Source organism: Pristis pectinata, chromosome 16 (genome assembly GCF_009764475.1).
Source record: "Pristis pectinata isolate sPriPec2 chromosome 16, sPriPec2.1.pri, whole genome shotgun sequence".
Classification (NCBI taxonomy): Eukaryota; Metazoa; Chordata; class Chondrichthyes; order Rhinopristiformes; family Pristidae; genus Pristis; species Pristis pectinata.
In genome coordinates, this window is record NC_067420.1 from 43345348 (window position 1) to 43365173 (window position 19826).

Sequence of the window (19826 nt, forward strand, 5' to 3'; positions counted from 1 at the left end):
TTTATTTTGAAAGTGGAGCTTATAATAGGATGAAGAAAGACACTGAGCTCTCCAATCCCCCTTAGGAGACTGAAATTTGAAGAATTTATGTTTAGGTGGGATTCTAACTTAGAGGTGTTCTGTTATAATTCTATTGAAGGTAGCTTTGCACCATTAGCTCCTCAGCCAAGGACATCCTGGTTCAATGAGGACTGCAGAAGGACATGCCGAGAGTAGCACCAGACATTCTTAAATGATGAGATTCCAAGTAATAAAGCTGCAATACAGGACATCGTGTACATAACAAAAAAAGTGTGCTATGCGATCTCACAAACAGTTCAGATTGTAGATCTACAGCCCTACCACATCTAGTTGTAAATGGTAATAGATAGTTGAACAACTAACACAGAGAGGTAGCTCCAAGAATATCTCCATCCTCAACGATGCTACGGCCCAGCATATGACTGGTGAAGAAAGGGTGAAGTATTCACAAACATGTTCAGCCAGAAGTGTCAAATAGCTGATCCATCTCAACCTCCTTGTGACACCCACCTTCATAGAAGCTAGTCTCCAGCAAATTTGATTCAAGAGAAGCCACAGCTGGAGTACTGCATGGAGTCCTGGTTGCCACACTTTAGGACAGATGCAAAGGCACTGGACAGGGTGGAGGGAAGATTTACCAGATGTTGCCTGGGATGGAACGTTTCAATTATGAGGAGAGGCTGGATTTGTTTTACATGAAGCGAAGCAGACTGGGGAGGGACCTAATCGGAGATGCACAAAGTTATGAGGGGCATAGATAGGTGGATATTGAGAAACTTTTTTCCCATAATGAAGATGTCTAAAACAAAAAGGCATAGTCTTAGAGTGAGGAGCAAGAGAGTTAGATAGGATCTGAGAATTTTTTTTATAAGAAACTTAAGAGTGGCTGCAATCTGGAATGCACCACTTCAGAAGGTAGAAGCAGATACTCTCACATTTAAGAAGTACCGAGATGAGCACTTGAACCACAAATAGAAGGCTATGGACCAAGGGCTGGTAAATGGGATTAGTGTAGATGGGTACTTGAGGTCAGCATTTATATGATGTGATGAAAGGCCTTTTATGTGCTGTATGGTTCTCTTAATGGCTAAGAGCACTAGATACAGCAAAGACTATGGAACCAGACAACATCACAACCATAGTACCGAAGATGCATGCTGCAGGATTAAAGGTGCATCTGGATAAGCCGCCCTAGTACAATTATAACATGACATCTAACCAAGAATGTGGAAAATTGCCCAATTATATCTTGCTCATATGATGAATGCAATCTGGCTAACTGCCACCCAGTCAACTCTCAATCACTGCATCAGGATAGTTTATATTAAACTTTTTAAAATTTAAAAATGTATTTACAATATCAGCGAAACTGAATTAAAACATTATTCTCCCCAGCCAGGCTGTACTCAAAAGCCTGTCTGTGCCCACACATGCCAGTGGGCCTCTAGAGAGCCTGTGAACCCACCCCCCCCATGCTCTCTTTCCAAAGATAACCAGGTATGAAAATAACCAAAGAGGAAGCCCCCCCCATATCAATTACTCAACAGGGACTGAAACCTCATGCTGTTAACAAGAAAGGATCACTTATGTAAAGTTATAGTTTTCTGATAATAAAATAATGGTCAAAATCACAGACACAATGGCAAAGAAAAAATACTGCACATCAGAAATGGCCTTAAGTACGTTTTCAAGAGGATTATTAGACGCTGGAATTAACAATTAAAATGGAAATCAGTACAATGGGTTGAAACTTGTCCCAGTTCTGGATGTTAAGAGTGCAAAAAGCCACAATGAAAGATTTTAAAAATATTTAGAAGAGGAATTAAATTTTTTTTTCTTTCTATTTTAAACCAACTTGTGTATAATCAGTTAGAGTAGGAATTTTTGAATCCTACCATGATACATTATTTTTAAAACAGGACACAATATAGACCTTTGTAAATAGATTTTACATCACATTCCTCCCAAGGATACATCTATCTGAAATTTAAAAAATCATATACGTCAGTTCTTTATCGACTATTTGTTAGTGTTGTTAAAATACCTGCATTAGGGAACTCAAATTTACAACAATATTGTCTGGCATTAGGATAAAGTACTCAGATCTGTTAGCAGCAGAGGATTCCCATTTTTACTAGGAAACTTGATTTAAGATTCAGACACCCAGGTTTGCAAAAAAACATCGGCATAAGAATGTTCTTATATATTGTCTATTTGAAACACCTCCGCCACCATCACTTTAAACGAAGTCTTTAAAACAGTCTCTTTAAATAAAATCTATAGTGTACACAGAAAAGGAAATAAGCATAATTGTAGAATATGTAACATTCAAAAGGTACCTGGACAGGTACATGGATAGGAAAGGTTTCTAGGGATAGGGGCCAAATGAGACTAGCTTAGATGGAAATCTTGGTGAGCATGGACCAGTTGGACCGAAGGGCCCATTTCCATGCTGTGCGACTCTATGACTGTTCACTGAAATAATTAGAACTGGAAACAATTAATTTTCAGTCACCCAAGAGGGACCTGCATTGTGGGGAGCTTTTGTTTCTTGCTAACAGTAGCCTCTCTGTCACTGAGCATCTTTCCATTATCTATGGATATATACTCGAAAGACCCACCTGCCTCCTTATCCATATTTTTAATGGAAACCTCTAACTCCCTGAACCACTTAGTGCATTCAGGCATCAAATCCTGGATACACCAAAACCTCCAAATGAATTTCCGTAAAATTAAAGCTATCATTTTTCATCTTTGCCACAAACTCCATCTTTCTGCCATCCTGTGTTCTTCAGCTATATTTGTTTCCTTCCCATGTTCTTCATTTCTTTGATTCAATCTTCTACTCACAACGATGGTATGGGAAAGGTTCCCAAAGCCCAAAAGCTTTGCAGCTATAAATGCTTTCATAAAATTCTTTCACAGGTATCCAAATGTCTCAAACAAAAACCTAGCTGTTTTTGAGCATCATGTGGCTAGAGTGTTTAAGGTCAGGGAAAAGTGTCTCAGGATAAGGAGTAATCTAGTACTCCAATTAAGTAATAATTTCTTAATAGGTTTCATTTTTTATGGAATTCTCTACTCCACAGGGATGCGAACAATAAAAGGAAAGTTTGATAGGTTTTTGGTTTGGACAGTAATGTCAATCATCTACTGAGTTGCAAAAAAATTTAAGAGTATACCTATTTATACCTGAAAATGAGTTTCCAATCTCAGAAAATTTCATAGTTAACATTTAGTCTACTCCAACATGTCACCATCGAAATAAGCTGAGAAAATGCTAATAAGGTATCTTCCTCTAAGGGCATGCAAAGTCTGGATATTTTTAAGGCAGGGTTAGATACATTCTTGGTAGGCAAGGGTGTGATAGGTTACCAGGAGAAGGCAGGAACGTGGAGCTGAAGTTACAACTGGACCAACCACGATTTAATTGAATGGGCGATAGCATAATTCTGCTCCCAATTTGTACATCTGGGATACTAATGTTCCTCAATTCTCTGGTTCAAATTCTATGGATAACACAATAATGGAATAGTTAAAGAGGGAGGAAATTTCAGTATAAATTAATGTTACGTTCTTGTTCAATGATAGATTAAGACAGTATGGTTAACATGCAAGGAAGGAGATTTCAAGAATACCAACTCCCACAGATGAGTGTCAAACCTGCATTGGTTCATAATCTCCAGGTATTACAGGGAAAATTTGACCCTTTCAATATGCACAAGTTTTAAGCATATGCCAACTCCCTTATTGGAACTCCTCCATGAGAAATCTATATTTGGATACATGGCTTAAGAGGAAACATATTATACATTATTAATGAGCTGACTGACATGGTTGGATCCATGTCACACACTGCTCCATTCCAAGTTAGGAAGCTTAGGTTACTCACTCCCAGCACTACTTAGTATCATACTAGCAATGTTAACAGGGGATAAGAAAACAATTAAACACACATATGACAAGCCTACCGAAGCAATCTGTCAGTACAGTATGTCTGCATACTAAAAGGCTTGCAGAAATAGTGGAGTGCTGCAATTAAAAACCGTATTCCGTTAAACTTTAATAAAATCAAAACCAAAAAAGGGAAATAGCACCAACAGATTTTGTACAAAGACTAGCAAAACTAGGTCATACACAAGTAAAATCCATTCACTGCAAGTCAGTAAAGGTCTTTAATTGGTTTGCTCTACACTTACAGCAGAGTACCTTTCACATTGCCGCTAATCAATAGCGGGTTAAAAATCCCAACCTACAAGAATAACTTCTTTACAATAAAACTGTACTAGCTTTCCAAACATATGGCAAACTCTGTATACATGGATTTAACCATAAAGGAGCAACAATGGAATAGTAAATATGGACCTAATTGATTAAAATAAAGCAACACAAATATTTCAAAGATTTTCTCCCTACGTCACATGTTTTCAAATAATACCCCATCATTTGCCACCAACTGTTTATCTCCTCTCAACAACTGACAAGAACTAGAACAGACCGCTGGCGATCTTGTGCTTTATATCAGGATTAGCTTCAGACCATGCATCAAGTCATTACCAAGAATGCCTATTTCCTCCCTTGCACTGCCAGAATGCAAACACAGACCGTTGTTGCCTCTAGATTCAGATCTTCATACACACTCTTCCTTATACAGCTCTCCAGAAACCAAGGCATTCAAAACTGCTGTTGATGTCCTAACATGCCTGGGGCAGTCACGATAGTGTAGCAGTTAGCATAACACTATTACAGCGCGGGCAACCTGGGTTCAATTCCAGCCACTGCCTGTAAGGAGTTTACACGTTCTCCCCATGACTGCGTGGGTTTATTTCTTTTAATTTGGTTCTTAAACTTATCCCTTTCACCAAAGTTTTGATCAACAGCCCTCACATCTCCTTGTGGCTCAGCATTAATATATTATCACTAACAGTCCTGTGAAGATCCTTGAGAGATGTTTTAATGAAATTAAAAGCTCCCATATAAACAATTGCTATTTTATTTTGACCTTTCAGTCTTCAGATGTGCAACTTTTTATTATCCAATTATAGTCGTCAACTTTGCATAGTGATCAATTCTGATTGTCTGATCCCTTAGTCTTGGTATGGCAAAATTCATTTCGCACAATGATTAATTTCTACAAATTGCAGAGATAGGGAGGTGGGTGGAGAGAACAGAAGGAATGCCTGAGATGGATGGAAAAGAAAACTAGTTGAGTAACATTTCCATTTCTAACTAAACCAAAAGTAAAAGAAACAAAAAAAAACATGTTGAACTGTAAAATGCAGAATTAGCAGCTGCTAGAAATTTGAAATAAAACAGAATGCTGGAAATATCCAGATCAGGCAGGATCTGAGAAGAGAGAAAAACTTAAGTTAATATTATAGGTGGATGACCTTGCTAAGAAGTGGCCAGTTTCCTCATGTACAGTATGTCCTTACAGATCATGGAGGAATAGTCCATCACTTTTCTGACTTGAACCTGTACCAGCACAGACTTAAAAGCCAACTGCCATCTTCAACGTTGTTACTTTTTTTTGCAGCATCTTCTTCATTCATTATAACATTCTTGAAACATTAACTCTTTTTCTCTCTCCACAGTTGCTGCCTAGCCTGAGGAATATTTCTAGTATTTATTATTTCAGATTGCCAGCATCTGCAGTTATTTGATTTTCAATTAGTTACTGCATCTTCAATTACCTCTACCTAAGTGAAGGAATTCCCTCACTAAAATTATGTGTTGCTACCTCTCCCCCTTAAATATACCCATCTTTAGTCATCTATCTTAATGTTCCAGTGTAATGCAGTGTCAAATTTTGCTTTCCACATTTTGCTACATTGAAGGCACAATACGTGTTAATTATGGCTGTTTTCACCTATTACTTTAACCACTGGAAGATTTTCACTTTCAACTCTAGAAAATGTTTTCAGTACCTCACTGACATTCAGTAAGGTGTTGAAGTTTCTTTGAAACAGTGCAAGAGACCAAACACAGGTCAGAGTAGGATGGAAAATTAAAGTGACAGGCAATTGGAAGCTCTTACACACTGGAGATGTTCTGCAAAGAGGTCATCCAACCTGCATTTAGTTTCTCTAATACAGAGACCACCACAATGTGATCACTGAATGCACATAAGAAAATAAGTACCTCCAGAGATCTAGCCTCCACAACCCACCCAGGTAAAGAATTCCAGAAATACACCTCTGCAAGAAGAAATTCCTATGTACCTCAGTTACAAATAACTGCTGCTTGTTCAAGAATTTTCCATTGGTTGAAACATCTCAACATCTATCCTATCATGTTCTCCATAGGATCTTCTGTGTTTTAATAATATTGCTTTTCATTGATCTAAACTCCAAAGAATACAGATCTAATTATTTTAGCCATGTGTTGCAAGGCAGCCCTCTCATACCATTAGTCCAGTAAATCTCTTCTAGATTGCCTCCCTAGCTAGTAAATCTTCCTGAAGGGGGTGAAATTTGCACATGATACTCCAGGTGCAGCTTCACTGGCACCATGTACAATTGCAACAACACTTTTCCATTTCTAAACTCATCCCCCTTTGCAATAATGGCAAATATGCCATTTGCCTTCCTACTTGCTGCACCTGTTTACAAACTTCTTGTGATTCATGCAAAAGAATATCCATACACCTCTACTTGACTCATACCCAATAGCTCTCCATTTAGGTAATAATCTGCCTTTGATTCCTCTTACTGATGTACATGACCTACCACTTTCCCCACATTAACCAATCCTTAGGGCAGCCCACAAGTTACAATTTTCCAGTCTCAAAAAAGAAACATTTATTCCTACTCTATCTTCTATGTGATACCCAGTCTCTAATTCAGGTTAACCAACTTTCCCACCGCTGTGAGCTCTTACCTTGTGTATCTGCCTTTTCTGTGGCACTTTTTTCAAATGATTTCTGCTTACTCAAATACATAACATCTTCAGGCACTCCTCTACAACTCTGCTTGTTATATCCTCAAAGTACTTCACAAAGTTGTAAAACTTCATTTTCCTTTCCCAAAACCATGCTGACTTGGTTTGATTGCATTAAGCTTCTCTGAAGGGAACGTAAATTTGCAGATGACACCAAGATTGGTGATATAGTAGCCAGTGAAGAAGGTTATCTAAGGTTACAAATGGGAAGTGGACAAGGGAATGGCTGACGGAACTTAAATCAGACAAATGTGAAGTGATGCATTTGGGGAAGTTAAACTAGACCAGGACATACACAGTGAAATGAGAGGCTCTGGGGAATGTTATTGAACAGTGAAACCTTAGGTACAAAGTACACAATTCCCAAAAGTGGAGACACAGGTAGACAGAGTGATGAAGATGGCATATGGTATGCTTGTCTTTATTGACCAAAGCATTTAGTTTCGGAGTTGGGCCTTGTGTTAAAGTTGTGCAGATCGGTTAGTTGTGCAATTCTGGTCACCATTCTATAGGAAGGACGTGATTAAGCTAGGGAGGGTGCAGAAAAGATTCATAGGAATGTTACAGGAAGGCTTGAGTTATAAGGTGAGACTGGATAGGCTGGGACTGCTTTCACTGGAGTGAAGGAAGCTGGGGGTTTATAAAATTAGAGGTTTATAGAATTATGAGGGGCATACACAAGGTAGATAGTCATTGTCTTTTTCCCAGGGTAGGGGAGTCTCAGACTAGACAGGATAGGGCTAAGGTGAGAGGAGTAAGATTTAAAGAGGATCTGAGGGGCAAATTTTCCATAGAGGGTGGTGGGTATATGGAACAAGGTGGTGGTAGAGGTGCGTACGATTACAATGTTTAAGAGACATTTGGAAAAGCACATGGATAGGGAAGGTTTAGAAGGATTTGGGCCAAATGCAATTCGCGTATATAGGCACATTGGTCAGTATGGATGAATTGGGCCAAAGGGCCTTTTTCCGTATTGCATAACTGTTATGAATCTATATTTTCCTTGATTAAAGATTTCAGCATCTTTTCAACAAATGTTAAGCTAACTGGCCTGTAGTCTCCCCACTTTTTGATTCCCTATCTTTAACAAGGGAAACGTATTTACATTTTTCCAACCCTGCTGAAACATTGACTTTTGAAAAACTTCAACCAATGGCTCTACTTTTACTGCAGCCTCTTCCTTTAAAACTCTTGAATGCAAGCCTTCAGGTCCTGGCAACATGTCAGCCATTCATCCCATTCATGTTTCCAATACCTTATCCCTTACGATAGGGATTGTTACAAGTTTGAGACAAGAGGGAAATGGACAGTCGACACAAGAGACTGCAGATGCTGGAATCTGGTGTAACACAAGATGCTGGAGGAACTCAGTGGGTCAGGCAGCATCTATAGAGTGAAATGGACAGTTGACATTTTCCATTTGTTATCCTTGTGATATTTGCAGCGTCTTCCACCATGAGGACTGATGCAAAGCATAGTGTAAATTACCTGTGAATTCCTTGTTTCCCATTAACAATTTCCTGTTCTTCCTCGACAAGGATCCCATACTTAATTTAGCTACATTCTTCCATCTTAGTATCCATAGAAGCTCTTCCTGTTTATTTTGATATTACCTGCTAGCTAACTGTCATGATCAATTTTCTGTCTTCTTAGCAACTTCTCAGTCTGCTGCTGTTGGTTAACCACAAATGTTCATGTCTCTAATTGGGTCCCTCTTTCAAACTGCAATAAATTTCTACCCAGTATCACAAAATATATGCAAAGTATAAGTGAATGGCTGCTTCACGTGGATGGACTGCTTTGCTCCCTTAGTGGGTAGGAAAGAGGTCGGAAAAGGCAGTTATTGTACCTCCAGCAGTTGTATGGGAAAGTGCCGACAGACAGGGAATGATTGGGGGAGGTGGAAGAGCATTGCGGGAATTGCAAAGGGAGTGATCTCTTTGGAATGCTGATGGGAGAGTAAGTATGACCTAGTAGTGGAAACCCACTGAAAGCAATGGAAATTGCAGAAAATGATCCATTGAATGCGAAGGCTATTGGGATCAAAGGCACGGACAAGGGGAACCTTATTCTTATTCTGTGGGATGAAGACAAGGTTTCTTTATTAATCACATGTACATCAAAACAGTGAAATGCATCTTTTGCGTGGAGTGTTCTGGGGGCAGCCCTCAAGTGTCACCACGCTTCCGGCGCCAACATAGCATGCCCACAACTTCCTAACCTGTATGCCTTTGGAATGTGGGAGGAAACCGGAGCACCCGGAGGAAACTCATGCAGACATGGGGAGAACATACAAACTCCTTACAGACAGCGGCCAGAATTGAACCTGGGTCGCTGGTGCTGTAATAGCGTTACGCTAACCGCTACACTACTGTAGCTGCCGAGAGGGAGATGAGAAAAGTGCAGCAAATAGGTCTCTCAACCACATCTCTTCTATCAACAATGGTAAAGATAAAGCCATAGCTGAGGAAAAGGAAGACATCTCAGAGACACTGTTGAGGAAAATCTCATCATTGGAAGTGATATGACAGAGCTGGAGAAACTGAAAGAATATAATGAAGTCCTTATAAGAAGCAGGTTGAATGGAGGTCTTGTCAAGATGGCTATGGAAGACTGTGGGGTTGAAGTGGATACTGGTCTCCATCTCTACAAATAGACAGAAGTCAAGAAAGGGAAAGGAAGAGTCAGATATAAACCACATGTAGGAGACAGGACAAAAAATCTGAAACAAAAAGAATTCTCCTGGCTGAACTTGCATTCGTACAAAGCTTGAAAATTTTGTTTTCACCTTGCTCTCACTTTCATGTCTGACTCTCCACAATTTAAAATGTTTGTTTTCAAGTTTTCCAGTTCTGAAGAGGATTCATTATCTGAAATACTGAATCTGTTTCTCTCTCCACAAATGTTGACTGACTTGGTGAATGTTTCTTCAATCCAACCAACATACCAGCCTCACCATAAAGTGGCGGCACTATGATAATACCACAAAGAATCTTCAACATCGAATCCAGACCTCATTCAGTCCCATGATATTGTTAAACCTCCTCCTGATCATATCCTCCTTCAAATGATAAATTGGCACTGTGTGTTGAATAAGACTTGGAAAAATGCACTTACAATTATCAAGAACACAGAAAGTACTTTGGATGGGGCATTCAGTGCTTGTCACCAAAACTGGCTTGATAGCACAACCACTGGCTATGTCCTGAAGGACATAGTTGGGTCTGAGGTGAGTTATGAGTAAATCAACAAGGATAAACTTAAAAAGCTGTCTTCATCAATCAACCTGCAACAGAGGTGCAGGCATCTGTTCACAACTGCACTGGTAGAAGCAACTAGCACACAAATCATTCACCGTGTTCCAGTGCAATTGTACAAAATAGGATAGACTGAAGATCAACCTGGCTCTCAAAATTGGTATTCATAAGGTGCTATGAGCAGCAGCAATAAACATCACCGCCATCTGTGACCTCATGGCTTGGCATATCCTTCACTCTACCAATACTCTCTAGCCAGAGAATCTTGGTTCAATCTGGAGTGCAGAAGGGCATACTGTGACACCACGGGAAGACCTAAACATTAGGTGCCAACCTGAAGTTGCAACACACAACTACAAACATTCTAAACAGCAAAAACAGTATGCAATGAACTGAGCTAAGTAATTCACAACCAACAATCACATCAAAGCTCTACAATCCTGCCAAATCTACTCCTGAATGGTGAACAATTAAACTGCTAGTGGCAGGAAGTGACCCCAAAAACATCTCCATTTTCAACACAGGCCTCAGCATGCTTTAACAAAAAGGCTGTGAAGCATTGAAAGTAAGCTCAGCCAGATGTGTCCATTGGTGCTTCTTCTTGAAACTGTCTCCAGAAATAGCTGCTCCTCTGGATAACCTGTTACAATATAGCTATAACACTGGAATTTATCTGAAAATATGGAAACCTGCCAAATATGTCCTGCTTTTTGGGTGAACACAGCGAGTCCAAACAGGCTAACTACCAGCTGATCAGTCTGCTGTCAATAATCAGCAAAGTGGTGGATGATGCCATTGACAATGCTATAATGCAGCACTTACTCACCAATTAATCTGGTTACCAATGCACAATTTGGGTTTCACCAAGACTAATCAGCTCTAGACCACCACACAGCCTTGGTCCAAACATGGGCCAAGGAGCTGAATTTCCAGAAGTGAGCGAGAATGATTGCCTTTGATATCAAGGGATCACTTGACAGAGTATAGCAGTAAGGAACACAGTAAAACTTAAAATTAATGGGCACTGGGGAGAATACATTCATTGGCTGGAGTCATACCTCATACTAAGGAAAATGTTTGTTGTTGTTGGAGGTCAATCATATCAGCCCCAGGAAATGCTGCAGGAATTCCTCAAGGCACGTCTTATAGTTGTTTCATCAATGACCTTCCTTTCATCACAAGGTCAGAAAAGGGGTTGGTTGCAGATTATTGCATTATATTCAATTCCATTCACAACTCCTCAGCAATGTGCAGCAAGACCTAGACAACATTCAGGCGTAAACTGAAAAGCAGTTAGTATTATTCATCAGAAAAAGCATCAAATAATGGCCATTTCCAACAAAGGAGTATCTAACCACCTATCATCGACATTCAATGGCATCGTCATTACCAAGACCCTCCACCATTAACATTCTAGGGATCATTATTGACCAGAGGCCCAAATGAACCAACTACCTAGGTAATACATTCACTCATTTGTGGTTCCATTACTTGCCACAGGCTGGGCGTCCTGTGGCAAATGACCAGCCTCTTGATTCCACAAAGCTTTTCATCATCTACAAGGCAAAGTCAGTAGTATTTTGGAATTTGTCTGGATGACTGCAACTCCAGCAACATTCAAGAAGCTCTACACCATCCAGGACAAACCAGTCTACTTGATTGGGACTCCTTCCACCACCCTAATTAATTCATTCCACCAGCAATACACAGTGGATGCCGGGCATGCCAACAACAGAACGCACTGCAGCATCTGCCTTGGCCACTCGACTTCTATCACTGAGGACACTGGCTTCAGGTGCATGAAAATAACACAACCTGCAGGTTCCACTCCGTTCTACCTTGGTGACAATGAAGTTAATGCAATTTATTTCTGTGTCTAAATTATGGAACTTCCTAGCGAACAGCACAGTGGGAGTACTTTTGCTAGAAGGACGGTAATGGTTCACAACCATCTCAAGGGCAATTAGGGATGTGTAGTAAAATGCCAGCCTTGCCCTAAACCTGAAAAATTAATAGGAAAAGCAACACAGGAAGGTACTCACTGCCTCTTATCAGGGAATCTTGGTTCAATCAGAAGCGCAGCAGGGCATACCGCGACACCATGGGAGGGGAAAAGATAGGAACTTACAATGCAAAATCTACAGTGGGCAATTCCAAAGCAGCTGAAGGCAATGGCTGATAAAACAAGCAGATGTAAACTCACAGCCCAGCTTGAGGAATGACTTTAACCAGTATAAATATCAAGCTGGAAAAAATAAAATGCATTAAGAATCAAAAATCATATTCAAAAGCACGAGAAATAATTGCACTGGTGCAAATTTTCAATTTTAACAAATCATCCATTACGTAGTTGAAAATAAAAAACTGCAGATGTTGGAAATCTGAAATAGAAAATGCTGAAAATACTCAGGTCAGGCAGCATTCTGTGGAGAGGGATACAGAGTTAACATTTCAGATCAATGACTGTTCATCAGAACTGGAGAATTCTTCAGATCTCAAATGTATACTTCAGTTCTACTTCATTTCTGACGAAGTATAAATAACTTGAAAAATTTATACTTTCTTTCTCCACAGAATACTTCCCAACCTATTGAGTATTTCTATTACCTTGTTTTAATCCATTATAATTCATGATAGGTCTGCACTAACAATCTAAATTCTTGCCTAAATGCAGTAGCACTTAGTACCCAAGATTCCCTGCTTCCTATCAGGAACCAAGCATCTACTCAAGCATGAAGTGTTGATACACCAAAGATCAGAAACATACCACAAGGTGAACAATAAAAGACAGTAGAAAGTGCCCAAAACCAATTTGTTATATCACCTAATACATGCTTAAACTTATTGGTCAAATGTAATTTCACTTAAAATACAGTACAATTTTTTCCATCCAATACTAATAAAAATGAATTACTACAAACCACCACAGTCCTAACTGATCTCAATTAAATCAGAATACAACACAATATAATTTTTCAGGTGTAGGGGCATTGGCAAGTTGACTGTCAGAAGTTGTCACATTCCACCACTCTGTAATATACTGAATTTGAATATTGACCACATACAAATATACACTTCCTTAGAAGCTATTCAGATGCTCTTTAGTGACAGTTGGTAATAGAGTAGAAAATGCAGTAAAAATCCAGATGTATGAAAACTTTCACAGTATTCTGCAAAAGGTGGCATAATTACTTTTGTCTTCCTGTATTGTGATTTGGGTGCAAATATGGTTAAAAATGTTAAGTTTACAAATATTTAAATATTTCTTCTTAAATTTACTCACTTATTTATTATCACTGGCAAGACTATAATTTATTGCCATAAATGGCCTTGAACCGAGTGGCTTATTGGGCCATCTTAGCAGACAATTAAGAAGCAACCAAGTTGCTGTGATTGTCAAGTCACAAACTGGCAGCTTTCACTAAGGAATATTAGTGAATTAGATACAGTTTTAAGAACAATCTAGTTATTAGTTAGCATTACTAATACATCTTTTATCCCAGACTTATTTAAGCAAGCACAAAAGCCTTTTCCACTGCCAAGATTTGAAAGTGAACTTCCCAATTACCAGTCGAGTAACACAATCACTATACTACCATAACCCCATATAACGTTTTCCAGATCAGTGCAGTTTCAACGTACATTATATGCTGCCAATCAGAACAGGGAAGTAGGCAAACTTATAAATTTATGAACAAAATTAACGCACACTTGATAAGTCTGTCTGTCCTAAAAAGATATTCTCCTCAACCATTTGAGTTCTTACCGGTAAATGTACCTCATTTACTTTAGAATTCGAACGTTAATTGCGTCATAGCATAGAAGTTCCAATTTGAATTACTAAAGGTTACTGGCCTTTAAAGTTTAACTCTCGTTCCTCTCTATTCCCTCCGTAGATGCTTCCTGGAGTTCTTTGTATTTGAATTCAAAACTTTTAAGTTATTCTTTATACATGGACCAACCAATCTGACACACTTCATCAAATAGTGGCGGGTGGCGGCAACCTTCACTAATAGTTCATGTACAACTCTGAAAGGAAATTTCCTAGTGTATTAAAACTAAACCCCGCGAAGTATGCACTCTTCCACAGATTGTTACTAGTAGCCAATAAACCGAATAATTTATATTAAATTCGCAAGAACACTCCCCACTACAATCTTAAACTCCTTCACATCTGCGAAGAGGGCATATTTAATCCGATCCACTCCAGTATTAAATGATGAGATTAACCCGAATAAAATACGAGGGCCATGAAACCGTGACGGGAGGGGGTGGGGAGGCTTAATGGAGATCTATCCCCGTCTACGCCGTGGCCTATTTACGCCAAACAATCAGTATAAAGGGGCAGCAGTCTCCTGGGTGACCCACACTCCACCACAAGCCCACCGAAGCGAACAGCGAGGCCCGCGGCTCGGGCCGTTCCCACACTGCGTTGTCGCCGGGCCTGCGCGCGGCCTACACCGCGCCCAGGCGCCTGCCGCCCTATTCCATGGCCCCGGGACTACTCACCTTATCTCAAAATGCTCCCACCGTCCGCTTCACTACACTCCGTGTTGTGCTCCCGGATAGCCCGCAGCTCCAGCCTGGTCCGCGGTCACCTTCGACACGCGGCCACGGCCAACACCGAGCTCAACCGGGCAATCAGCGCCATTCCACGCAGCGCACGTGACCCGCAGGCGCCGCACGTAACCGCCGAGCTCTGGGAGGGATGGTGAAGAGCGCACAACACCCCAACTCACCTCACTGCAGCAACAGCAAAACACACACCAACTCCAGCATCTGGGAATGCTCAGTAATATCAGCCTGCATACGGGCAAGGAAAAACACGCATCAGGCAGAAGACCTACAGATTATTTCAAACATTTTCTTTTGCTACAGATTTTCAGCATGTGCTCAATTTGCTCAGGGTAAAACCTCCCCACAAACACCGGAATTCTTGACTGCAGCCCGCTAAGCAAAGATATGTACGTACTAACAGCACCAAAAAAGTAATAAATCCGGAATAAAAACAGAAAATGCTGGAAATCTTCAAGTCGGGCAGTATCTGTGGGAAGAGAGAGTTACATTTTGGGCCTTTCCCTGAAACTTAACTTTCTCTTTCCACAGATGTCAACTGACCTAAGTGCTTCCAGCTTTTACTGTTTTTATTTCAGATCTCCAGCATCTGCAGTTTTCTGATTTTCATATACTGTAATAAATGCGGATAGGCTAGCTCAGTCAGATGATTTTTTGCACTAAATTTATTTAACGTCCACAGGTTAATCAAAAATTTTGAAATCCAGACGTTTTGGAACTACAGCTACTTAATTTATGTTGGTGGTGATCAGAAATTTCACTGGGAAAAGTGCCACAATGGACAGAAGGTCCTCTGAAACATTTATTGCTACAAGGAGCAGTTTTAGTCATTACTACCATTGATGAAACAAACGGCCAAGAAAGCTCACCAGCGCCTCTACTTCCTCAGGAGGCTAAAGAAATTTGGTTTGTCCCCTTTGACTCTCACCAACTTTTACCGATGCACCATAGAAAGCATCCTATCTTGATGTATCACGGCTTGGTATGGCAACTGCTCTGCCCAGGACCACAAGAAACTGCAGAGAGTTGTGGACACAGCCCAGCGCATCACGGACACCAGCCTCCCCTCCTTGGACTCTGTCTTTACCTCTCGTTGTCTTGGTGAAGCAGCCAGCATAATCAAAGACCCCACCCACACAGGACATTCTTTCTTCTCTCCTCTTCCATCGGGTAGAAGATACAGGAGCCTGAAGGCATGTACCACCAGACTTAAGGACAGCTTCTACTCCACTGTGATAAGACTATTGAATGGTTCCCTTATACAATGAGATGGACTCTGACCTCACGACCTACCTTGTTGTGACCTTGCACCTTATTGCACTGCACTTTCTCTGTAGCTGTGACACTTTACTCTGTACTGTTATTGCTTTTACCTGTACTACAACACCAATACCATCTGAAACAAACTTGAAATATTCAGCAGGTCAGGCATGCTAAATATTTCCAGTATTTTCAATTTTTATTTCAATGCAAACGGTCTAGGAGAGTGCTCGAACACCTTAGTGATTCGGACCTATTTACTGCAAAATTTAAAAGGGAGAAAACAAGAAAATACTGAGGGAAAAATGTTGGAATCTATAATAAAGGATATGATATCAACACGTATAAAATACTAACCTGATTGAGCAGAGTCAATGTGGAAATGCATGTAACAATAAGGATGCAAAGCAGCTTCAAGGAGATAGAGATATGCTCCATGGGTGGACAACACGGCAAATGAAATGCAATGAGGAAAAATGTGAGATTATCCACTTTGGTATAAAGAACCAAAGCTCTTTTCTTTAATGGCAACAGATCGAGAAATGTCTATCTTTGAAAGGACCCAAGAGTTCTTGTACAGTGGTGCTACAAGCAGTGCTGCTGTCTCACTGCTCCAGTGACCCACGTTCAATTCTGACCTCTAGCGCCGTGTGCAGTTTGCACATTCTCCCTGTTACCACATGGGTTTCCACTGGGTGCTCCAGTTTCTTCCCATCTCCCAAAGTGCTGGTTGGACAGTTAATTGGCTATTGTAGGTGGGTAGTAGGAGAATTAGGATGGAATTGAAAGGTATGTGAGAGAGAATAGGTTTTTAAAAAAATGAACAGGAGAATGGGTTTGATGGGATTGAGAACTGGCACAGACTCCCTGACCTGAATGACCTCCTTTATGTCATAAGAAAACAAGTTACTAAAGGTAAGCAGGCATGTGCTCAGCCAGTTAGGAAGGCAAATGGTACGTTGCCTTTTGCTGCAAGAGAGTTGAGAGTAAAGATGCCTTACTACAATTATGCAAAGCCACAGCTCAACCACATATGGAGTATTGTATATAATTTTGATCTCCCTACCTAGAAAAGGATATATTCACTATAGAGTGCAGTGAATGTTCACCGGGACTAACATTATGTTGGTGCACATTTTGTAAAGGCTCAATCTAATGAAGAGAGGAACTGAAATGAAAAGAATTGGAAAAATTAAAATAAGTCCTGGAATTGAATGCAACAAGAAGATTGCATTTATTGCCTATTACTAGTGCCTTGAGATGTCAGTATTGTGACTTCCCTTTTAACTAATCAAATATATTATTTTAACAGCAATAAATGTCTCTAAGGATAATAGGCAACTTGAAAATTTAAAGTGTTCCTACATTGCTGCTAGTCCTTGGTAAACCAAGTTAAAGAGATGTAACCTTAATGAGCAGGCTACCTGTATAGAGTAACAGCACCCCGTGGCAGAAAAGGAGATTATTAAGTTTGGAGCAGCAGTATTGAGCGGTCAAATTGATGAATCACTCCTGGAGAGTGTTGAGATTCTTATGTTCTTTCATATTACATTCATCCAGATCATGGAGGAAAACTCCATGTTTCTGGCTTGAACTTTGTGACTGCACATAACTGAAAATCCAGATGACTTCATTCAGCACTGCTCCCATTTTATGCAAAGACTTCTTCATTATCAGAAGAAGTATGAATGAGCAAAGCACTGTGAAATAGACTGGAAACAGCCAATGTTATAAAACACAGTTGATTGATAAATCAGCCGAGAACAAATCCAGCAATAATGCTTTTGGGCTGGGTTAACACCCAAACATCACAATCATCATCATGTCAGTCTAATAACAGCCTTTACCATTTGGGGAGATGGCTGTCCTACCTTCATTATACAATAATGATGCACCACAACCTAATCATTCCAAAATTTCTCTGTGGCTCAGTGACCCCCTTCCTGCCATACAATTCTTCTAGATCTCTGAACTCCTCAAATAATGGCATCTTTCACATTCCTGAATTTCACACTTGCACCATAAGTAACCATGCTAAAATAAAAATGGAAAAGTGCTAGAAATACAGAGGCAGCATCTGTGGAGAGGAAAACAAAATTAATGTTTCGGTCAACGTCAAGAGCATCAGTGCAGTTCAATCAAATTGATGAATCGCTGTCCTGCAGAATCAGAATTATTATCACCGACATGATGTGAAATTTGTTGTTTTGCAGCAGTAGTACAGTGCATTTTGAGTGTTGAGATTCTTGCATGTACGTCCATCCAGATCATGGAGGAATACTTCACATTTCTGACTTGAACCTGTGCTAGCACAGACTCAAAAGTCCAAATGCCTTCCTTAAATGCTATTACTATTCTGTGCAGGGTCTTCTTAATTCATTATAATATTGACCTGAAACTTTAATGCTACTTCTCTCTCTACAGTTGCTGCTTAACCTGCTGAACATTTCAGGTTTCCAGCATCTGCAGTTATTTGATTTTCAATTAGTTACTGCACCTTTAATTACCTATGCCTAAGGAGTTCCCTCACTATAACTATCTGCATTGCTACCTCTCCTCCTTAAATATACCCGTTTTCAGTCAATGTTCCATTATGAGGCAGTGCCAAAATTTGCTTTCCACATTTTACTACATTAAAGGCACAACATACGTGCCAATTATGGTTGCTTTCACCTATGACTTTAACCACTGGAATATTTTCACTTTGAACAGCAAGTGATCTTGATATTACTAAGACTCCTAAGTGCCATAATTTATCAAATATCCTTGTAGTGACGGCACATGTAAAGTTTAAAAAGCAGTTCAATTTAGCAATAATATTAGGTAATCCAAATTAATTTGACAGGATAAACTTGTTTATGACAGCAATCAGTCGATGTAAGACAAATAGGACCTCTGGAGGGTGACAAGCAGAATTGTACAAAAAAACAAAAGCATAACAGAAATGTTGAAGAGATGCTTTTCAAGGACTTTTTACCTTATACACCTGGTGAGAAATAAATCTCAAAACACTTTGCTCATCCTAAAAGGGCACAAGCTAGAAAACATTCTTTCCTAGAAATTGAATCACAGAGATTATTACTGCTGATGCTCCAGAACATATTTTCAATAGCTCACTGAAAGTTAGCAAGTGTTGATGACTGGATGAACTTGTCTATCAATGATGGATGAAGATGTTTTGTAAATGTGGAAAGTTGTACATTTTCAACACTTTGTTCAATTCAACCTTTGGTTTAAAAAAAATTACAACCCAGAAACAATGATTTAATGTCATCAACTTGCAACTTTTTAAAAAAACATTGCGTGAAGCCTCATTGATTAATAACTTTTGGAAGATTTTGTATATTAAGAAAAGAAATTACATTATGCCACTAAGGTAAAAACAGGAAAGGATCTTAATCACTGTAAATTAATCAACAAGATAACATTGTGTTTTTCATAATTTCAACCCTAATCTCCTTCAAATTACTGCAAGTAACAAGGATTTACCAGTTATATGGTTACATAATTTAACTGCAGGAACTTCCTGTCAGTCATGTCAGGTGTTACTCTGTGAAGTCACTTTCATGTTCATGTTTGGATTAATTTCACATTCATAAAACAAAATGTCAATGAAGGGAAAAATCTACAAATAGAAAAGGAACCTATATTAGTTTTCAGTGTCCTTTTAGCCACAATAAATCACTCTTGCCTCTGAACACGGAGGAAATTCTATCAAAGAAAATCCTAAACCAATCAATCAGATTTGCCTCTAAATTGTCTTGTGTTGGGATT

At 39.6% G+C, this 19826-nt stretch overlaps 1 protein-coding gene across 10 annotated transcripts in view; it reads right to left on the minus strand.

Moving 5' to 3' along the window:
• The window catches only part of LOC127578673 (death-inducer obliterator 1-like), a 113253-nt gene that overhangs the window by 90216 nt on the left and 3211 nt on the right, over positions 1-19826 (minus strand). For 2 of the 10 annotated variants that reach the window (XM_052030942.1, XM_052030941.1), the window contains exon 1: positions 14727-14922. The exons of 5 other annotated variants lie outside the window; for them this stretch is intronic. The gene's annotated coding sequence lies outside the window, so the exon portion shown is untranslated. Of the gene's footprint in view, positions 1-11275; positions 11500-14726; positions 14923-19826 lie in introns of those variants that run through there. 3 more of the 10 variants (XM_052030944.1, XM_052030946.1, XM_052030943.1) reach the window with 3 other exon arrangements.